Below are 21,055 nucleotides of genomic sequence, written 5' to 3'. Positions count from 1 at the left end.
GCACTAATAATAATAGGATATATCTTTTTCTCGTCAAGATAAGCATATTTAAGAGTATCAGGCAAAGGTTTAAGCTCACACACGGGATCACCCTTGGGTGGAGGAGGATCCCCTAGGATTTCAACAGGCAAATTGTGTTTCAGAATAGGTTCCTGTTTAAAGAATACTTCATCTATTTCCCTTCTTTCATTCATAAACATATCATTTTCATGGTCTAGCAAGTATTGTTCTAAAGGATCACTAGGAGGTACGACAATAGAAGCAAGACCAATAATTTCATCCTTACTAGGTAATTCTTCTTCACGGTGTTGTCTACTAAATTTAGAGAAATAAATTCATGAGACATATCATCTAAACCGATAGTAAGAACGTCCTTTTTGCAATCTATCTTAGCATTAACAGTGTTTAAGAAGGGTCTACCAAATATAATGGGACAAAAGCTATCTTGTGGGGAACCAAGAACAAGAAAATCAGCAGGATATTTAGTTTTCCCACACAAGACTTCAACATCTCTAACAATTCCAATTGGTGAAATAGTATCTCTATTGGCAAGTTTAATTGTGACATCAATATCTTCTATCTCAGCAGGTGCAATATCATGCATAATTTCTTTGTATAAGTCATGAGGTATAGCACTAGCACTGGCACCCATATCACATAAGCCATGATAACAATGATATCCTATTTTAACAGAAATAAGAGGCATGCCTACCAAAGATCTAGGTTTATCTTTAGCACAAGGTTTAGCAATTCTAGCAGTCTCATCACGGAAATGAATAACATGCCCATCAATATTATCAGACAACAGATCTTTAACAATAGAAATATTAGGTTCGACTTTAACTTGTTCGGGAGGTGTATAAGTTCTAATATTTCTTTTATGAACCACAGTTGAAGCTTTAGCATGATCCTTTATCCTAACAAGAAAAGGTGGTTTCTCAACATAAGAAGTAGGAACAATAGGATCATTATAAGTGATAGTCTTTTCTTCAACTTTAATAGGTGCAGCTACTTTTACTTCTATGGGAGGATGATATTTAAACCACTTCTCCCTAGGGAGATCAACATGAGTAGCAAAATATTCACATAAAGAAGCTACTATCTCAGAGTCAAGTCCATATTTAGTGCTAAATTTAGGGAAAACATCGGTATTGATAAAAGATTTAACACAATCAAACTTAGGTGTCATACCTGACTCCTTACCTTCATCGAGGTCCCAATCTTTAGAGTTGCGTTTAATTCTTTCCAATAAATCCCATTTGAATTCAATAGTCTTTGTCATAAAATAGCTAGCACAAGAAGTATCGAGCATGGTGTGATTGTTATCAGAAAGCCGAGCATATAAATTTTGAATAATCATCTCTCTTGAGAGCTCATGATTGGGGCATGAATATAACATTGATTTAAGCCTCCCCCAAGCTTGAGCGATGTTTTCTCCTGTTGGGGAACGTAGCAATAATTCAAAATTTTCCTACGTGTCACCAAGATCAATCTATGGAGTCATCTAGCAATGAGGGAGGAGTGGATCTACATACCCTTGTAGATCGCGCGCGGAAGCATTCAAGGGAACGGGGTTGATGGAGTCGTACTCGTCGTGATCCAAATCACCGATGATCCTAGCGCCGAACGGACGGCACCTCCGCGTTCAACACACGTACGGAGTAGCGACGTCGCCTCTTTCTTGATCCAGCAAGGGGGGAGGAGAGGTTGATGGAGATGGCTCCAACAGCAGCACGACGGCGTGGTGGTGGTGGAGCTGTAGTACTCCGGCAGGGCTTCGCCAAGCACTATGGAGGAGGAGGATGTGTTGGAGAGGGAGAGGGAGGCACCAGAGGCGTAGGTTGAGAGGCCCTCCTTCCCCCACTATATATAGGGAGTCCAAGGGGGGCGCTGGCCCTAGGAGATCCAATCTCCTAGGGGGGTGCGGCCAAGGGAGGAATCCCTCCTCCCCAAGGCACCTAGGAGGTGCCTTCCCCTTTTGGGACTCTTCCCTTCCTTGAACCCTAGGCGCATGGGCCTCTTGGGGCTGGTGCCCTTGGCCCATATAGGCCAAGGCGCACCCCCTACAGCCCATGTGGCCCCCCGGAGCATGTGGCCCCACCCGGTGAACCCCCGGGACCCTTCCGGTGGTCCCGGTACAATACCGGTGACCCCGAAACTTGTCCCGATGCCCGAAATAGCACTTCCTATATATAATTATTTACCTCCGGACCATTCCGGAACTCCTCATGACGTCCGAGATCTCATCTGGGACTCCGAACAACATTTGGGTTACTACATATACATATCCCTACAACCCTAGCGTCACCGAACCTTAAGTGTGTAGACCCTACGGGTTCGGGAGACATGTAGACATGACCGAGATTGCTCTCCGGTCAATAACCAACAGCGGGATCTGGATACCCATGTTGGTTCCCACATGTTCCACGATGATCTCATCGGATGAACCACGATGTCGAGGATTCAATCAATCCCGTATACAATTCCCTTTGTCTAGCGGTACGATACTTTCCCGAGATTCGATCGTCTGTATCCCGATACCTTGTTCAATCTCGTTACCGGCAAGTCTCTTTACTCGTTCTGTAACACATCATCCCGTGATCAACTCCTTGATCACATTGTGCACATTATGATGATGTCCTACCGAGTGGGCCCAGAGATACCTCTCCATCACACGGAGTGACAAATCCCAGTCTTGATTCGTGCCAACCCAACAGACACTTTCGGAGATACCCGTAGTGCACCTTTATAGCCACCCAGTTACGTTCTGACGTTTGGCACACCCAAAGTATTCCTACGGTATCCGGGAGTTGCACAATCTCATGGTCTAAGGAAATGATACTTGACATTAGAAAAGCTTTAGCATACGAACTACATGATCTTGTGGTAGGCTTAGGATTGGGTCTTTGTCCATCACATCATTCTCCTAATGATGTGATCCCGTTATCAATGACATCCAATGTCCATGGTCAGGAAACCTTAACCATCTATTGATCAACGAGCTAGTCAACTAGAGGCTTACTAGGGACATGGTGTTGTCTATGTATCCACACATGTATCTGAGTTTCCTATCAATACAATTCTAGCATGGATAATAAACGATTATCAAGAACAAGGAAATATAATAATAACTAATTTATTATTGCCTCTAGGGCATATTTCTAACATCTCCTTCGCGAGGCCAAAAATTATATATATAATTGCGATCACGATGAACAAGATGCATAGGATAAAACTTCTGATGAAATTACAATTTCAATCGTTTGTAGTTCCATGACCCCGTATCATCACATAGCCTATACCATGTCAATGCATCTTCCTTCAAAGATAAAGGGAAGACCTTCTTCTTAATAACATCTTCGGGTACACCTGCAAGCTTAAATAATCCACAAACTTCATCCACATATATTAGGTGCTCATCAGGATGTGTCATTTCGTCTCCTGCAAAAGGATTAGCTAGCAGTTTTTCTATCATACCCAAAGGAATTTCAAAGCAGAATTTTTCATTTTCAGTAGGTTCAGTAGGTTGAGGAGCAACTCTTTGCTCTACTGGTCGGGGTGAAGATACCCCAAACAAGCCCCTCAGAGGATTACTTTCCATAGTAACAAGTGACAGTAAATTTCAGCACACTATATAAATCTTTCCTTACCAAATTCCTCCTACCAAAGGCACTTCACTCCCCAGCAACGGCGCTAGAAAAGAGTCTTGATGACCCACAAGTATAGGGGATCTATCGTAGTCCTTTTGATAAGTAAGAGTGTCGAACCCAACGAGGAGCGGAAGGAAATGATAAACGGTTTTCAGCAAGGAATTCTCTGCAAGTACTAAAATAAGTGGTAACAAATAGTTTTGTAATGAGATAATTTGTAACGAGCAACAAGTAACAAAAGTAAATAAAGTGCAGCAAGGTGGCCCAATCCTTTTTGTATCAAAGGACAAGCCTGGACAAACTCTTATATAAGGAAAAGCGCTCCCGAGGACACATGGGAATATCATCAAGCTAGTTTTCATCACGTTCATATGATTCACGTTCGGTACTTTGATAATTTGATATGTGGGTGGACCGGTGCTTGGGTGCTGTTCTTACTTGAACAAGCATCCCACTTATGATTAACCTCTATTGCAAGCATCCACAACTACAACAAAAGTATTAAGGTAAACCTAACCATAGCATGAAACATATGGATCCAAATCAGCCCCTTACGAAGCAACGCATAAACTAGGGTTTAAGCTTCTGTCACTCTAGCAACCCATCATCTACTTATTACTTCCCAATGCCTTCCTCTAGGCCCAAATAATGGTGAAGTGTTATGTAGTCGACGTTCACATAACACCACTAGAGGTTAGACAACATACATCTCATCAAAATATCGAACGAATACCAAATTCACATGACTACTAATAGCAAGACTTATCCCATGTCCTCCGGAACAAATGTAACTAATCACAAAACATAATCATGTTCATAATCAGAGGGGTATTAATATGCATATAGGATCTGAACATATGATCTTCCATCAAATAAACCAACTAGCATCAACTACAAGGAGTAATTAACACTACTAGCAACCTACTAGTACCAATCCCGGACTTGGAGACAAGAATTGGATACAAGACATACATCTCATCAAAATGTCTTCCGTGAAGTTTCGGGACTTTTGGAGCTGTGCAGAATAGGTCTCCAATATTTACTCCTTTTCCAGCCCAGAATCCCAGCTATCGGCATTCTCCCTCTTTATGTAAACCTTGTAAAATAAGAGAGAATAGGCATAAGTATTGTGACATAATTTGTAATAATAGCCCATAATGCAATAAATATCGATATAAAAGCATGATGCAAAATGGACGTATCACTCGACATGGCCGTCGCCGACCTCCTCGCCGGATCTGGCCGCCCAAGTTCCTACAGCAACACCCTTCTCACCGGATCTGGCCACCAAAGCTCCTGTAGGTTGTACCAATGCCCACAAAGTCAATCGGCACGGCGTGCAAGCTCCTGTGGCGGAGTGGACAAAGGCGACGAGGCATTGGAGGCAGTTTTGTTTTTGCAGCAAAGGGCATGTTGCAAAAGGGCCCTGTTTGATAAAAAATCCTCGAATTATTTTTCTGCAACAAGGCCATTGTTGCGATAAATTTCTGCAACAGGAGCTTTGTTGCGGGAATTTTCTGCAACAAGTCCTCTGTTGCGGGAATTTCTTGCAACAAGATCTTTGTTGCCGAAATATCACAACATCACTCTTGTTGCAAAATGGTGGTTGCTCACGTGGACACATCGGACGGCTATTAGGGTGTCCATCCAATGGTCGACGAGGCGGCGGATATTTTTCCATTATCCGCCGGTGGATGCGTAGCATTGCCCTTTGAGATTTCATTGTTATCGGATTGAATACTTTTATGGATTTGAGAACACTTGATATATGTCTTGCAATTGAATACTCGTGGTGACAATGGGGTATCGTATTGATTCACTTGACATATGTTTTGGCAATCAACTTGCGGATTCCCGAGGTGACATTGGGGTAATCTATGCATAGGGGTTGATGCACATTCTTATCTTTGTTTCTCCGGTAGAAATCTTAGGGCACTCATTGAAGTTCTTTGTGTTGGATTGAGTATTATGAATATGAATTTGCTTTGGTGTTATTTTAGTACGAACTCTAGGATAGATCAAACGGAAATAATAGATTTTTGTTATTTTAGTACGAACTCTTGAATAGATCGAACGAAAAGAATAGCTTTGAGGTGGTTTCGTACCCTACAAACAATTTATTCTTATGTTCTCCGCTAGATAGGAACTTTGAAGTGATTCTTCGTTGCACGTTGAGGGGCGGTTATATGATCCAATTATATTAGCACTGTTGAGAGATTGCACTAGTGAAAGTATAAACCCTAGGCCTTGTTTTTAAGCATTGCAATACCGTTTTTGTGCCTGTTTACTATTTGCTACCTTGCTGTTTTTATTAATTCAGATTATAAAAATATATTTCTACCATCAATATTACACTTTTATCACCATCTCTTCGCCGAACTAGTGCACCTATACAATTTGCCATTGTATTGGGTGTGTTGGGGACACAAGAGATTTCTTGTATTTGGTTGCATGGTCGTTTGAGAGAGACCATCTTCATCCTCACCTCCCATGGATTGAAAAACCTTAGGTCATCCACTTGAGGGAAAATTTCTATTGTCTTACAAATCTCTGCGCTTGGAGGCCCAACACATATCTACAAGAATAAAGTTACGTAGTAGACATCAAGCTCTTTTCCGGCACCATTGCCAAGGAGGTGAGTGCTTGAAGGTATATATTTAGATCTTGCAATTGAATCTTTTAGTTTCTTGTTTTATCACTAGTTTGGTTCATAAAATAAAACTACGAAAAATAGAATTGATGTTGCATCATATTATTCATCTTTATAATGTCTTTCGTGAAAATGGTGGAAAGGAAAATTGTGCTCTATTGATAGAAGAAGAATTCAATAGAATGCTTGGTATAAATGATGAGCATGATTGCAATGTTGTTGGTATGAATTCCTTGAATATCCATGGTGCTAATGATACGCAAATCCATAAGCTTGGGGATGCTATGTTTGATGAAGATGATATTTTTAATCCCCTGAGATTTGATGTGTAAATTTGTTATAATGATAGCATGCCTCCTATTTATGATGATTACATTGATGAAAGTGGGTTTGGAAGAGTGTCAACTCTAGGTAGTAGTGATCCCACTATTTTGGAGGGTGTTGGATCTTATTACAATATTGAAGAAAGTGGATTTGGAGAGGTCAGGACTTTATTTAGTGATACATCCACTATTTGGGAAGAGGTTTGAATTGACTATGACAATAAAGTTGCTATCTATGATGATTATTATGATGACATGTATGCCATAAAGAGTAATAAATCTTCTATGCTTGTGCATGATACGTCTCCAACGTATCTATAATTTTTGATTGTTCCATGCTATTATATTATCTATTTTGGATGTTTTATGGGCTTTAATATGCTCTTTTATATTATTTTTGGGACTAACCTATTAACCGGAGGCCCAGTGCCAGTTTCTGTTTTTTTTCCTATTTTAGAGTTTCGCGGAAAAGGAATACCAAACGGAATGAAACCTACGCGATGATCTTTCTTGGACCGAAAGCAATCCAAAATACTTAGAGTCGAAGTCTGGAACTCCGCGAGGCGGCCACGAGGCAGGAGGGCGCACCCAGGGGGTAGGTGCGCCCCCACCCCCGTGGGCCCCTCATAGCTCCACCGACGTACTTCTTTCGCCTATATATACCCTTATACCTTAGAAACATCTGGGGGAGCCATGAAAGCACATTTCTAGCGCCGCAACTTTCTGTATCCATGAGATCCCATCTTGGGGCCTTTTCTGGTGATCTGCCGGAAGGGGAATCAATCACGGAGGGCTTCTACATCAACACCATAGCCTCTCCGATGAAGCATGAGTAGTTTACCATAGACCTTCGGGTCCATAGTTATTAGCTAGATGGCTTCTTCTCTCTCTTTGATCTTCAATAGAAAGTTCTCCTCAATGTTCTTGGAGATCTATTCGATGTAATACTCTTTTGCGGTGTGTTTGCCGAGATCCGATGAATGGTGGATTTATGAACTTGATTATCTATGAATATTATTTGGTTCTTCTCTGAATTCTTATATGCATGATTTGATATCTTTGCAAGTCTCTTCGAATTATTGGTTTTGTTTGGCCTACTAGATTGATCTTTCTTGCAATGGGAGAAGTGCTTAGCTTTGGGTTCAATCTTGCGGTGTCCTTTCCCAGTGACAGTAGGGGCAGCAAGGCACGTATTGTATTGTTGCCATTGAGGATAAAAAGATGGGGTTTATATCATATTGCTTGAGTTTATCCCTCTACATCATGTCATCTTGCTTAAAGTGTTACTCTATTCTTATGAACTTAATACTCTAGATGCATGCTGGATAGCGGTCGATGTGTGGAGTAATAGTAGTAGACGCAGAATCGTTTTGATCTACTTGACACAGACGTGATGCCTATATTCATGATCATTGCCTTAGCTATCTTCATAACTATGCACTTTTCTATCAATTGCTCGGCAGTAATTTGTTCACCCACCGTAATACATGCTATCTTGAGAGAAGCCACTAGTGAAGCCCCCGGGTCTCTTTCTTATTATATTGCATCTCTTTTATTTACATCGCATCTCATTTACTATTTTGCAATTTTTACTTTCCAATCTATACAACAAAAATACCAAAAATATTACTTTACTATCTTTATCAGATCTCACTTTTGTGAGTGATCGTGAAGGGATTGACAACCCCTTTATCGCGTTGGTTGCAAGGTTCTTGATTGTTTGTGCAGGTACTAGGTAACTTGTGTGTTGTCTCCTACTGGATTGATACCATGGTTCTCAAAAACTGAGGGAAATACTTACGCTACTTTGTTGCATCGCCCTTTCCTCTTCAAGAGAAAACCAACGCATGCCCAAGAGGCAGCAAGAAGGATTTCTGGCGCTGTTGCCTGGGAGATCTACGCCAAGTCAAGACATACCAAGCACCCATCATAAACTCTTTTCCCTCGCATTACATTATTTGCCATTCGCCTCTCGTTTTCCTCTCCCCCACTTCTAAGACGATTTTCAAAAACCTTTGCCTTTTATTGGCCCCTTTTCCGTTCGTCTCTTTTTGCTTGCTTCTTGTGTGCTTGTGTGTTGGATTGATTGTTTGTCACGATGGCTCAAGATAATATTAAATTGTGTGACTTTTCCAATACCAACAACAATGATTTTATTAGCACTCCGATTGCTCCTACTACCGATGCTGAATTTTCTGAAATTAATACCGCTTTGTTGAATCTTGTTATGAAAGATCAATTTTCTGGCCTTCCTAGTGAAGATGCCGCTACCCATCTAAACAACTTTGTTGATTTGTGTGATATGCAAAAGAAGAAAGATATGGATAATGATATTGTTAAATTGAAGCTATTTCCGTTTTCATTTAGAGATCGTGCTAAAACTTGGTTCTCTCATTTGCATAAAAATAGTATTGATTCATGGACTAAGTGCAAAGATGCTTTCATCTCTAAGTATTTTCCTCACGCTAAGATAACCTCTCTTTGGAATGATATTATGAATTTTAAGCAACTTGATCATGATCATGTTGCACAAGCTTGGGAGAGTATGAAATTAATGATACGTAATTGCCCTACACATGGTTTGAATTTGTGGATGATTATACAAAAAATTTATGCCGGATTGAATTTTGCTTAGAGAAATCTTTTAGATTCGGCCGTGGGAGGCACTTTTATGGAAATCACTTTAGGATAAGCCACTAAACTCCTAGACAATATTATGGTTAATTATTCTCAATGGCACACCGAAAGATCCACTAGTAAAAAGGTTCATGCGATTGAAGAGATTAATGTTTTTAGAGGAAAGATGGATGAACTTATGAAATTGTTTCCTAATAAAAGTGTTTCTTCAGATCCTAATGATATGCCTTTGTCCACTTTGATTGTGAATAATAATGAATCTATGGATGTGAATTTTGTTGGTAGGAATAATTTTGGTAACAACGCGTATAGAGGAAATTTTAATTCTAGGCCGTTTCCTAGTAATTCCTCTAATAATTATGGTAATTCCTACAACAACTCTTATGGAAATTTTAATAAGGTGCCCTCTGATTTTGAGATTAGTGTTAAAGAATTTATGAGTTCGCAAAAGAATTTCAATGCTTTGGTTGAAGAAAAATTGCTTAAGATTGATGAATTGGCTAGGAGCGTGAATAGAATTTCTCTTCATGTTGATTATTTTAAACTTAGATCTATTCCACCTAAGCATGACATCAATGAGTATCTCAAAGCCATGTGAATTTCCATTGATGAGTGCAAAGAAAGAACCGCTAGGATGCATGCTAAAAAAGATTGCTTTGTAAAAGCGTGTTCTTCTAGTTTTCATGTAATAATGATGAAGATCTAAAAGTGATTGATGTAACTCCTATTAAATATTTGTTTTCCAATATGAATCTTGATAAAGATGGGACTAGAGATGAGTCAACTTTAGTTAAAAGATGTCCCAATGATTCGGAGTTTTTAGATCTTGATGCAAAAATTAATAAAAGTGGGATTGAAGAGGTCAAAACTTTACATAGCAATGAACCCACCATTTTGGATTTCAAGGAATTTAATTATGACAATTGCTCTTTGATCGATTTTATTTCCTTGTTGCAATCCGTGTTAAATTCTCCTCATGCTTATAATCAAAATAAAGCTTTTACTAAACATACCGTTGATGCTTTAATGCAATCCCATGAAGAAAAGCTTGAACTAGAAGTTTCTATCCCTAGAAAACTTTATGATGAGTGGGAACCTACTATTAAAATTAAGATTAAATATTATGAAAGTATGCTTTGTGTGATCTGGGTGCTAGTGTTTCCATGATTCCAAAAACTTTGTGTGTTGTGCTAGGTTTCCGTGAATTTGATGATAGCTCTCTAAATTTGCATCTTGCAGATTCCACCATTATGAAACCTATAGGAAGGATTAATGATGTTCTTATTGTTGAAAATAGAAATTATGTGCCCATAGATTTCATTGTTCTTGATATAGATTTGTAGTGACCCGACCTCAAACGGTAAAGTCTCTGTGCCTCAGTGTCATCCCTGGATCGGTAATGCTGACACACACAGTACTCAAGGATTTATAACGGAGTAGCAATCACACACTTATTACATCGATGTCTCCAAAGAGAACTTATTATAATAAATATGGCTTAAGGCCATCTAATACGACAACAACGGAAGGCTTGGAAGATAAAGTGAGTCCATCAACTCCAACAGCATAGCTGAGCTGCACGGCAACGACCTAACGAACCTTACTCCTCGTCTGAAAAAGTCTGCAACATAATACGTTGCAGCCTGAAAACGGGCCAGCGCATGGAATATGCTGGCAAAGTAACACTGTAGAGCAAGAACAGAATAATGTATCACTACATGCATATTTGGCTGGTGGAAAGCTCTATTGTTACAGTTTTGCGAAAAGCCAATTTTTCCCTACAACAAAGGAATAGATTTTAATATAACTATCATGGTAGTTGAAACATCATTGAGAAGGTTCCTCCAACTCAATCCCAATTAAAGTAATTATCAACCCAACAATATTAATTTAGAGTGATGAGATACTTAAGATACTCCAAGTACTAGATACGCAAGATGTCCATAACCGGGGACACGCCTATCCATGATTAGTTTGTACACTCTGTAGAGGTTAGCGCACTTTTCCCCACAAGGCTCGATCTCCTTCGTTGGATTTCTCGCACTACATGGTGTTTGAGAAACGGATAACTGATACACAGTCTTTCAGAAACATTAAGTCTCTACTCCGTGCAGACCATACTAAACCTACAACCCACTACCTTCTGATCCACCTCTTCAAGAGCTTCACGTAACTTACTCAACTATGCTAGAGCGCATAACAGCTTGTGGCTGCACACAGAAGTTTCTAGCATGAATCATCTCAGTTCCCTTTGAGCCTGGGTGGCGGTCCATTGGAAGATCACACGGGTACTCCGGGATTTCCAAAAATACAGGCAACACTAGGTACTCCAGGTGCCTCAATCCACCCAGATGTGTATTTAAGTTGCCACCTTAAGTTGAACCATTAATTAACAATCTCACATCTATCATGGATTTCACTCACCCAAACCACGTCTACGAGCATAGCATAGCAATATAAGCAACACGTAGAAGTAACTCCCAAGGGTTTGAATGTAACAGGGCAATAGGTTCTACCTCATCAACTACTTCCCAACCCACATGTTAATAACATCCTAACCATGCAATGTTTGAGGATTGGAACTAATGCATAAAAACTGGGTGATAAAGGGGTATGATCAAAGTGTTACTTGCCTTGCTGACGATCCACGAAACCTAGGGACTCCAAATAACACGCATCGCACTCGGGGAATTCTATCACAAACAAACAATAGCATACATAAGCAATCAAGCAAAGAAGCACGGGTAAAACTCAAATAAGAAGGTCTAACTAGAAAGTTCAACTTAAGAACTCCGGTTTGCAAAAACAATCAAATCGAACGGAGCAACGAAACTCAAACGGCGAAAGAAACAAGATCCGTTTACTAATCTGGACCTAGGTCAAATTTTCCAGTAGCAAAAGCTTGTTCAAGTTGGTTAAATGAAAAGAGGGTCTCGAGACGAAGATCTAGGCGCTTGAACTGCCTGATTCCGACTAACGAGCGAAAAGATAAACTAGAACGAAAATCGGATCAGAAATCACGATCAGAAATAATCGCGGAAAAATCCGATAAAAGAAAACTGACGAACAGGCTAACAAACGAGCGTTCATTATCTGTAACTAACGAGCGAAAACCATTCGTTAAAACAAACGTACGGACGAACGTTCGCTAAAAAGAAAAATCGGAAAAAACCGGCGAACCGAGAAAAAAACGAACTAGGGTTTTCTTTAAAAACCAGATCGGTTTTATTTTAAAAAAAACCGGTGACTACCTCGTCGGTCCGGCGTGTCACGGCAGCGACGGCGAGGCGAGGCACGGCAGCGGGCGAGGCGGCGGCGGTGGCGGCGGCTGCGCGACAGCGGGCGGGGCGGCAGTGGTCGGGTGGTGGTGGCCGGGGGGCGGGGGTATATAAGGGGAGCGGGTGCCTTGGGGAGGGGGCAAGAGGCGGCGGGGAGGGGAGTCCGGCTCGGACTCTCCGAGTCGGCGGCGGCGCGGCGCGGCCGATCTCCTGGGAGGAGACGGCGCGCAGGAGGGGACGGGCCGGCGGCTGGGCTTCGGCCCAGTTAGCCACGCGCACACCTTTTTTTAATAATTCTGCCGAACAGAAAAAATCCTAGAAAATAAAATAAAAATCCAAAAATGCCAAAACAAATTTTCACCGTCTAAATGAAATATTTAGAACGAGATGAACATTTTCTTGGCCCGAAAATGCAATTTTGAAAATGTGCAATTTTTCTATTGCAAACAAAATTCATATAAAATCCAAATAAAGACAAATATTGATTCTAATATTTTTCCTCCAATATTTCATTTATTTTGGAGAAGTCATATTATCTCCCCTCATATATTTTAATATGAAATATTTTCGGAGAGAAAAATAATTAAAACCAAACTCCTCGTTTCAAAATTTGATAAAATCAAATTTGAAAACCGGGGAAATCCCCAACTCTCTCCGAGGGTCCTTGAGTGGCTTAGGACTTCGAGGATCGCGAGACGAAATGCAATAAAATATGATATGCAAGAATGATCTATGTATAACATTCCAAATTGAAAATTTGGGATGTTACAAACCTACCCCCTTAAGATGAATCTCGCCCTCGAGATTCGGGTTGGCTAGAAAATAGGTGTGGGTGGTCTTTGCGAAGATCATCCTCTCGTTCCCACGTGGCTTCGTCCTCGGTATGATGGCTCCACTGAAATTTGCAAAACTTAATGACCTTGGTGCGGGTAACTCGACTAGCAAACTCCTAAATCTTGACTGGCTTCTCCTCATAAGTCAAGTCATTGTCCAACTGAATCGCCTCCAAGGGTACGGTATCTCTTAGCGGTATGTCGTCCATCTCAGCATGGCACTTCTTCAACTGGGAAACGTGAGACACATCGTGAACTCCTGACAGTCCTTCGGGTAACCCTAGCTTGTAGGCAACTTCTCCCATCCATTCCAAAACACGATATGGTCCTACAAATCTCGGGGCTAACTATCCCTTAACTCCAAAACGTTTCACTCCTCGCAAGGGTGATACTCGCAGGTATGCTCTATCTCCAATTTCATAGGTTACCTCCTTGTGTTTCGAATCTGCATAACTTTTCTGTTTGGACTGAGCTATCTTCAGTCTATCTCAAATCAGTTTAACCTTCTGCTCAGACTCTTTGATCAAGTCTGGTCCAAACAACTGTCGGTCTCCAACTTCACCCCACATTAACAGTGTTCTGCACCTTCGTCCATACAGGGCTTCGAACGGTGCCATCTTCAAACTGGCTTGGTAACTATTGTTGTATGAGAACTCTGCGTAAGGCAGATTGTCATCCCAACTAGATCCATAATCTAGCGCACAGGCTCTCAACATGTCCTCCAGAATCTGGTTGACTCTCTCGGTCTGTCCATCCATTTGCGGGTGAAATGCGGTACTGAACTCCAATCTCGTTCCCAAGGTCTGGTGTAACTGATGCCAAAACTTTGAGGTAAACTGGGTCCCTCCATCCGATACGATGGTCCTCGGAACTCCATGCAGACATACGATCCTGGTCATATATATCTTGGCCAACTTTGCACTAGTATAAGTTGTTTTCACTGGGATAAAGTGTGCCACTTTGGTCAAACGGTCAACTACTACCCATATAGAATCATGTCCTGATTTGGTCCTGGGCAATCCGGTGATAAAATCCATGCCAAGTTTATCCCACTTCCATTCGGGTATCGGCATAGGCTGTAACAATCCTGCTGGCTTTTGATGCTCTACCTTCACTCTCTGACATACATCACATACGGCCACATACTCGGCGATATCCTTCTTCATCCCTGTCCACCAGAAATGTTCCTTCAAATCCAAATACATCTTGGTGTTTCCGGGGTGTATCGAGTATGGTGAGTCATGAGCCTCCTGAAGTATTAATTTCCTGATCTCTGTGTTATTGGGCACATAAACACGGTCCTCAAACCATAAGGTGTCATGCTCATCCTCACGAAAACCTTTGGCCTTTCCTTCGCTCATTTTCTCCTTTATCTCAGCAATCTCTTTGTCCTCCTTCTGAGCTTCTCGAATCTTTCCTAACAATGTAGAGTGAACCTCCATTGTTGCAACAAAACCTCTAGGAACAATCTCCAAACCTAGTCCCCGGAGATCCTCTGCTAACTCCTTCGGCAATCCCGTGCTCTCTAGGGTATTAGCATAACTCTTTCGGCTCAAAGCGTCTGCTACGACATTGGCCTTTCCCGGATGATAGTGCAGCTTCACGTCATAATCCTTTATGAGCTCCAACCATCTCCTCTGCCTAAGGTTCAGTTCCTTCTGGGTGAAGATGTACTTCAAACTCTTATGATCCGTGTACACATCACAATGGTTTCCAATAAGGTAGTGCCTCCAAGTCTTCAACGCATGCACTACGGCTGCTAACTCCAAATCATGCGTGGCATAATTCAACTCGTGCGGTTTCAGTTGTCGTGAGGCATACGAAACAACTCTTCCGTCTTGCATAAGCACGCTTCCAAGTCCTAAGCGAGAGGCGTCGCAATACACTTGAAAATCCTTACGTATATCTGGCAGTGTCAGCACTAGGGCTGTAGTCAAACGTTTCTTCAGCTCTTGTAAACTTGCCTCACAATTTTCCGTCCATTTAAACTTGGTATCCTTCTTCAATAATTCTGTCATTAGCTTCGCGATCTTGGAAAAATTAACAATGAGTTTGTGATAGTATCCTGCGAGTCCAAGAAAACTGCGGATCTCGCTAACTGAAGTGGGTGCCAACCATTCAGTGACTGACTGAACCTTGGTGGGATCTACTGCTATACCTTCTCCTGATATAACATGTCCAAGGAACCCGACTTCCTTCAACCAAAACTCCCATTTGCTGACCTTGGCATACAACTGATGTTCCCTGAGTTTCTCGAGAACTAAACACAAATGCTCCTTCTGTTCCTCTTCATTCTTTGAATATACCATTATATCATCAATGAACACCACTACAAACTTATCCAAATATTCCATGAACACCTTGTTCATCATGCTCATGAAATGGGCAGGGGCGTTAGTCAGTCCAAACGACAAGACCGTATATTCGTATAACCCGTACCGTGTGGTGAAGGTTGTCTTTGGTATATCCTTCTCTCGTATCTTCAACTGATGGTATCCTGATCGCAGATCGATCTTCGAAAACACCTTAGCTCCTTGCAGTTGGTCAAACAGATCATTGATCATCGGCAATGGGTACTTGTTCTTAATCGTCACTTCATTCAAGGCTCGATAATCAACAACCATCCTTAGGGACTTATCCTTCTTCTCAACCAAAAGCACTGGGGCTCCCCATGGTGATGAACTCCGTCGAATGTAACCTTTCTCCAATAACTCCTCGATCTATTTCTTAATCTCCTCCAGATCATTCACGGGCATCTGATAGGGTCTCTTGGATATTGGCCCTGTGCCTGACAATAGCTCTATCAAAAACTTGATATCTCGATCCGGTGGCATGCCTGGTAACTCTTCTGGGAAAACATCCGGGTAATCCTTTACTACAGGCACTTCCTCCTGCACAACTCCCGTGAGGGTATTTACTTGGCTACTTCTTGGCGCATGCCTAGATATATACTTGATCCTTTTTCCCTCCGGGGTGGTGAGACAAATTGACTTACTAACATAGTCAATGCTTCCTCCGAACTTTGACATCCAGTCCATTCCTAATATCACATCCAATCCTTGTGACTCCAAGATAATTAGGTCGGACGGAAAAACATGGTGGCCAATGGTTAAGGGTATCTGGTCACACCATCGACTAGCCATATACTCTGCTCCAGGTGAGCTTACTAGCAAAGGGTCCTAAGGGTTTGGGTCGGTAGTTTAAACTTATCCACGAATTCCCTTAATATGTATGAATGCGATGCACCAGTATCAAAAAGAACAAGAGCGGCAAATGACTTAACCAAAAACTTACCTATAACCATGTCTGGCTGCTCTTCAACCTCCTCCATGTTAACGTGGTTCACTTGTCCTTTGTTGAATGGATTGGGCTTCTTCCTAGCGCTCCCATTTTCGTTTCCATTCTTCCCTTCAGGGCACTACGTGGCATAGTGTCCAGTCTTCTCGCACTTGAAACAAGTAACATGGCTTAGGTCTCTCTTGGTAGGTGTGGCTGGATTGGGGCGGTTCTGATTGTTGCTTGCTCCATTCCCATTCCTTGGGCCAGTATGATTATGGTTACTTCCTCCATTATGGGTGTGGCCTCCATGGTTATGAACAAGTCCTCCCGAGTTCGGGGTTAGGCGAGGCTTCTGCTGAGCTCCTGAGTTATACCTCCCTTGTCCATACTTCCTCTTACGGCTCTCAATCTGCTGTTGCTTACCTTCAATCATAAGAGCCTTATCTACCAACTCCTGGTAGTTGTTGAATGTTGCCACCATCAACTGCATACTCATCTCATCATTTAACCCTTCCATAAACTTCTCCTGCTTTGTGGCATCTGTGGCCACATCATCAGGGGCATAGCGAGATAACTTGCTAAACTCATCCGCGTACTGAGCCACAGTACGATTCCCCTGGCGTAAGTTGCGAAACTCATGCTTCTTCATATTCATGGCTCCAGTGGAGACATGGGCTGTACGGAAGGCTTGCTGAAACTGGTCCCATGTCACCGTGGCTATAGGGTAGGTGACAGTGTAATTCTCCCACCATGATGCTGCTGGTCCATCCAACTGATGTGCGGCAAAACGCACCTTCTCGGCGTCAGTACATCCTGCAGTGGTTAACTCCCTTCCAATCCTACGGAGCCAATCATCTGCTACTATAGGCTCGGTGCTATTGGAGAACATCGATGGCTGCAACCTCAGAAAACGGGCTAAGTTGTCAACTGGTGGTGGTGGTGGATTGTTGTTGTTGTTGTTGCCTTGGTTCTGAACTAACAACTTCATCAGGGTATTCTGTTGCTGGATCAACTGAGTGAGCTCCGGTGGGAAAGCAAATCCGGGGTCACGTCTCGGAGGCATCTGATGGGTTTAGAGGGGAGAGATTAGAATAGAATGAGGTCTAATGAGAAAGTACTACCCATATGCACATGAGATAAACACAATCATTTCACTCAATCAATCAAGCAAGGGCATACAATTGGGCTAGAACTATCGCAAAAGAAGTGCTCAGACTACTCTATTTACATGGTGGAATACTACTACTAATGTGGTGGTCTACTAAAAATATTCCTCGGTTGAAGACTCCATGATATCTGCTCCAACTTCGTCTTCAAATTCATCATCGCTAAGGTCGGAGTCGGTGTCGTCGATGATGATGTAGTCCTATGGGCGAATCTCCTTGGGTTCTTCGTCTTCTTCTACTGGTGTGGGGTCTCCGATGAATATTCCGATCTTCTTAGGCAGGTCGTCATTCTTCTCCACTAGTACGACGATTTCCTCCTCATAATCTTCACGTCTAACCTTGAGTTATTCCTCCAGTTCCGTGATCCTAGTCATCGCCTTCTTCAGATCTATCATTCTTGCGCACATCTGATTCTCCTAGCGTCGAATGTGCTGGTTTAGTTCCTGGATGAAGGCTGCAATTGATCTATCCTTCCTGGTGTTGATCATCTCCCATTTCTCATCTCGGCACCCACAGATCTGGTAGATAGTATCCTTAAGCTCCTTTTGGTAAACTTCTCCAATGCGTCCCATGGTGATGTGAGCTTCCATACTCTTTCCTAAACTCCAGGTTGGTGCATCAAAGGAAAACTCTATGGGTTTAGTGACTGGCGTGAAGGTGTTGTAAATATGCCCTAGAGGCAATAATAAATTGGTTATTATTATATTTCCTTGTTCATGATAATCGTTTATTATCCATGCTATAATTGTATTGATAGGAAACTCAGATACATGTGTGGATACATAGACAACACCATGTCCCTAGTAAGCCTCTAGTTGACTAGCTCGTTGATCAATAGATGGTTACGGTTTCCTGACCATGGACATTGAATGTCGTTGATAACGGGATCACATCATTAGGAGAATGATGTGATGGACAATACCCAATCCTAAGCCTAGCACAAAGATCGTGTAGTTCGTGTGCTAAAGCTTTTCTAATGTCAAGTATCATTTCCTTAGACCATGAGATTGTGCAACTCCTGGATACCGTAGGAATGCTTTGGGTGTATCAAACGTCACAACGTAACTGGGTGACTATAAAGGTGCACTACAGGTATCTCCAAAAGTGTCTGTTGGGTTGGCACGAATCAAGACTGGGATTTGTCACTCCGTGTAAGCGGAGAGGTATCTCTGGGCCCACTCGGTAGGACATCATCATATGCGCAATGTGACCAAGGAGTTGATCACGGGATGATGTGTTACGGAACGAGTAAAGAGACTTGCCGGTAACGAGATTGAACAAGGTATAGGGATACCGATGATCGAATCTCGGGCAAGTACAATACCGCTCGACAAAGGGAATTGTATACGGGATTGATTGAGTCCTCGACATCGTGGTTCATCCAATGAGATCATCGTGGAACATGTGGGAGCCAACATGGGTATCCAGATCCCGCTGTTGGTTATTGACCGGAGAACGTCTCGGTCATGTCTGCATGTCTCCCGAACCCGTAGGGTCTACACACTTAAGGTTCGATGATGCTAGGGTTATAAAGGAAGCTTGTATGTGGTTACCGAATGTTGTTCGGAGTCCCGGATGAGATCCCGGACGTCACGAGGAGTTCCGGAATGGTCCGGAGGTAAAGATTTATATATAGGAAGTCCTGTTTCGGCCATCGGGACAAGTTTCGGGGTCATCGGTATTGTACCGGGACCACCGGAAGGGTCCCGGGGGCCCACCGGGTGGGGCCACCTGCCCCCGGGGGCCACATGGGCTGTAGGGGGTGCGCCTTGGCCTACATGGGCCAAGGGCACCAGCCCCAAGAGGCCCATGCGCCTGGGGAAACCCTAAAGGAAGAGTCCCAGAAGGGGAAGGCACCTCTTAGGTGCCTTGGGGGGGAAGGACTCCTCCCCTGGCCGCCGCCCCCTAGGAGATTGGATCTCCTAGGGCTGGCGCACCCCCCCCCTTTGGGATCCCTATATATAGTGAGGGTAGGAGGGCCTCTTGAGACACACCTTTGCCTTTGGTGCAGCCCTCCCTCTCTCCCAATTCCTTCTCCTCACCCGTGGTGCTTAGGCGAAGCCCTGCAGGATTGCCACGCTCCTCCACCACCACATGCCGTTGTGCTGCTGTTGGATGGAGTCTTCCTCAACCTCTCCCTCTCTCCTTGCTGGATCAAGGCGTGGGAGACGTCACCGGGCTGTACGTGTGTTGAACGCGGAGGTGCCGTGCGTTCGGCACTTGGTCATCGGTGATTTGAATCACGACGAGTACGACTCCATCAACCCCGTTCACTTGATCGCTTCCGCTTAGCAATCTACAAGGGTATGTAGATGCACTCTCCTTCCCCTCGTTGCTGGTCTCTCCATAGATAGATCTTGGTGACACGTAGGAAAATTTTGAATTTCTGCTACGTTCCCCAACAGTGGCGTCATGAGCTAGGTCTATTGCGTAGATTCTATGCACGAGTAGAACACAAAGTAGTTGTGGGCGTTGATTTTGTTCAATATGCTTGCCGTTACTAGTCTTATCTTGATTCGGCGGCATCGTGGGATGAAGCGGCCCGGACCGACCTTACACGTACTCTTACGTGAGACTGGTTCCACCGACTGACATGCACTAGATGCATAAGGTGGCTGGCGGGTGTCTGTCTCTCCTACTTTAGTCGGATCGGATTCGATGAAAAGGGTCCTTATGAAGGGTAAATAGCAATTGGCATATCACGTTGTGGTTTTGCGTAGGTAAGAAACGTTCTTGCTAGAAACCCATAGCAGCCACGTAAAACATGCAAACAACAATTAGAGGACGTCTAACTTGTTTTTGCAGGGTATGCTATGTGATGTGATATGGCCAAAAGGATGTGATGAATGATATATGTGATGTATGAGATTGATCATGTTCTTGTCAAGGGAATCACGACTTGCATGTCAATGACGAGACAACTTCAATAAGACACGATGATGGAGATCATGATGATGGAGATCATGGTGTCGTGCCGGTGACGATGATGATCATGGAGTCCCGAAGATGGAGATCAAAAGGAGCAATATGATATTGGCCATATCATGTCACTATTTGATTGCATGCGATGTTTATCATGTTTATACATCTTATTCGCTTAGAACGACGGTAGTAAATAAGATGATCCCTTACAACAATTTCAAGAAGTGTTCTCCCCTAACTGTGCACCGTTGCTACAGTTCGTCGTTTCTAAGCACCACGTGTTAATCGGGTGTGATGGATCCTTACGTTCACATACA

This window comes from Triticum urartu, chromosome 3A, assembly GCF_056163025.1.
Source record: "Triticum urartu cultivar PI428250 chromosome 3A, HENAU_Tu73, whole genome shotgun sequence".
Lineage (NCBI taxonomy): Eukaryota > Viridiplantae > Streptophyta > Magnoliopsida > Poales > Poaceae > Triticum > Triticum urartu.
Note: the sequence above shows the minus strand (reverse complement) of the source record.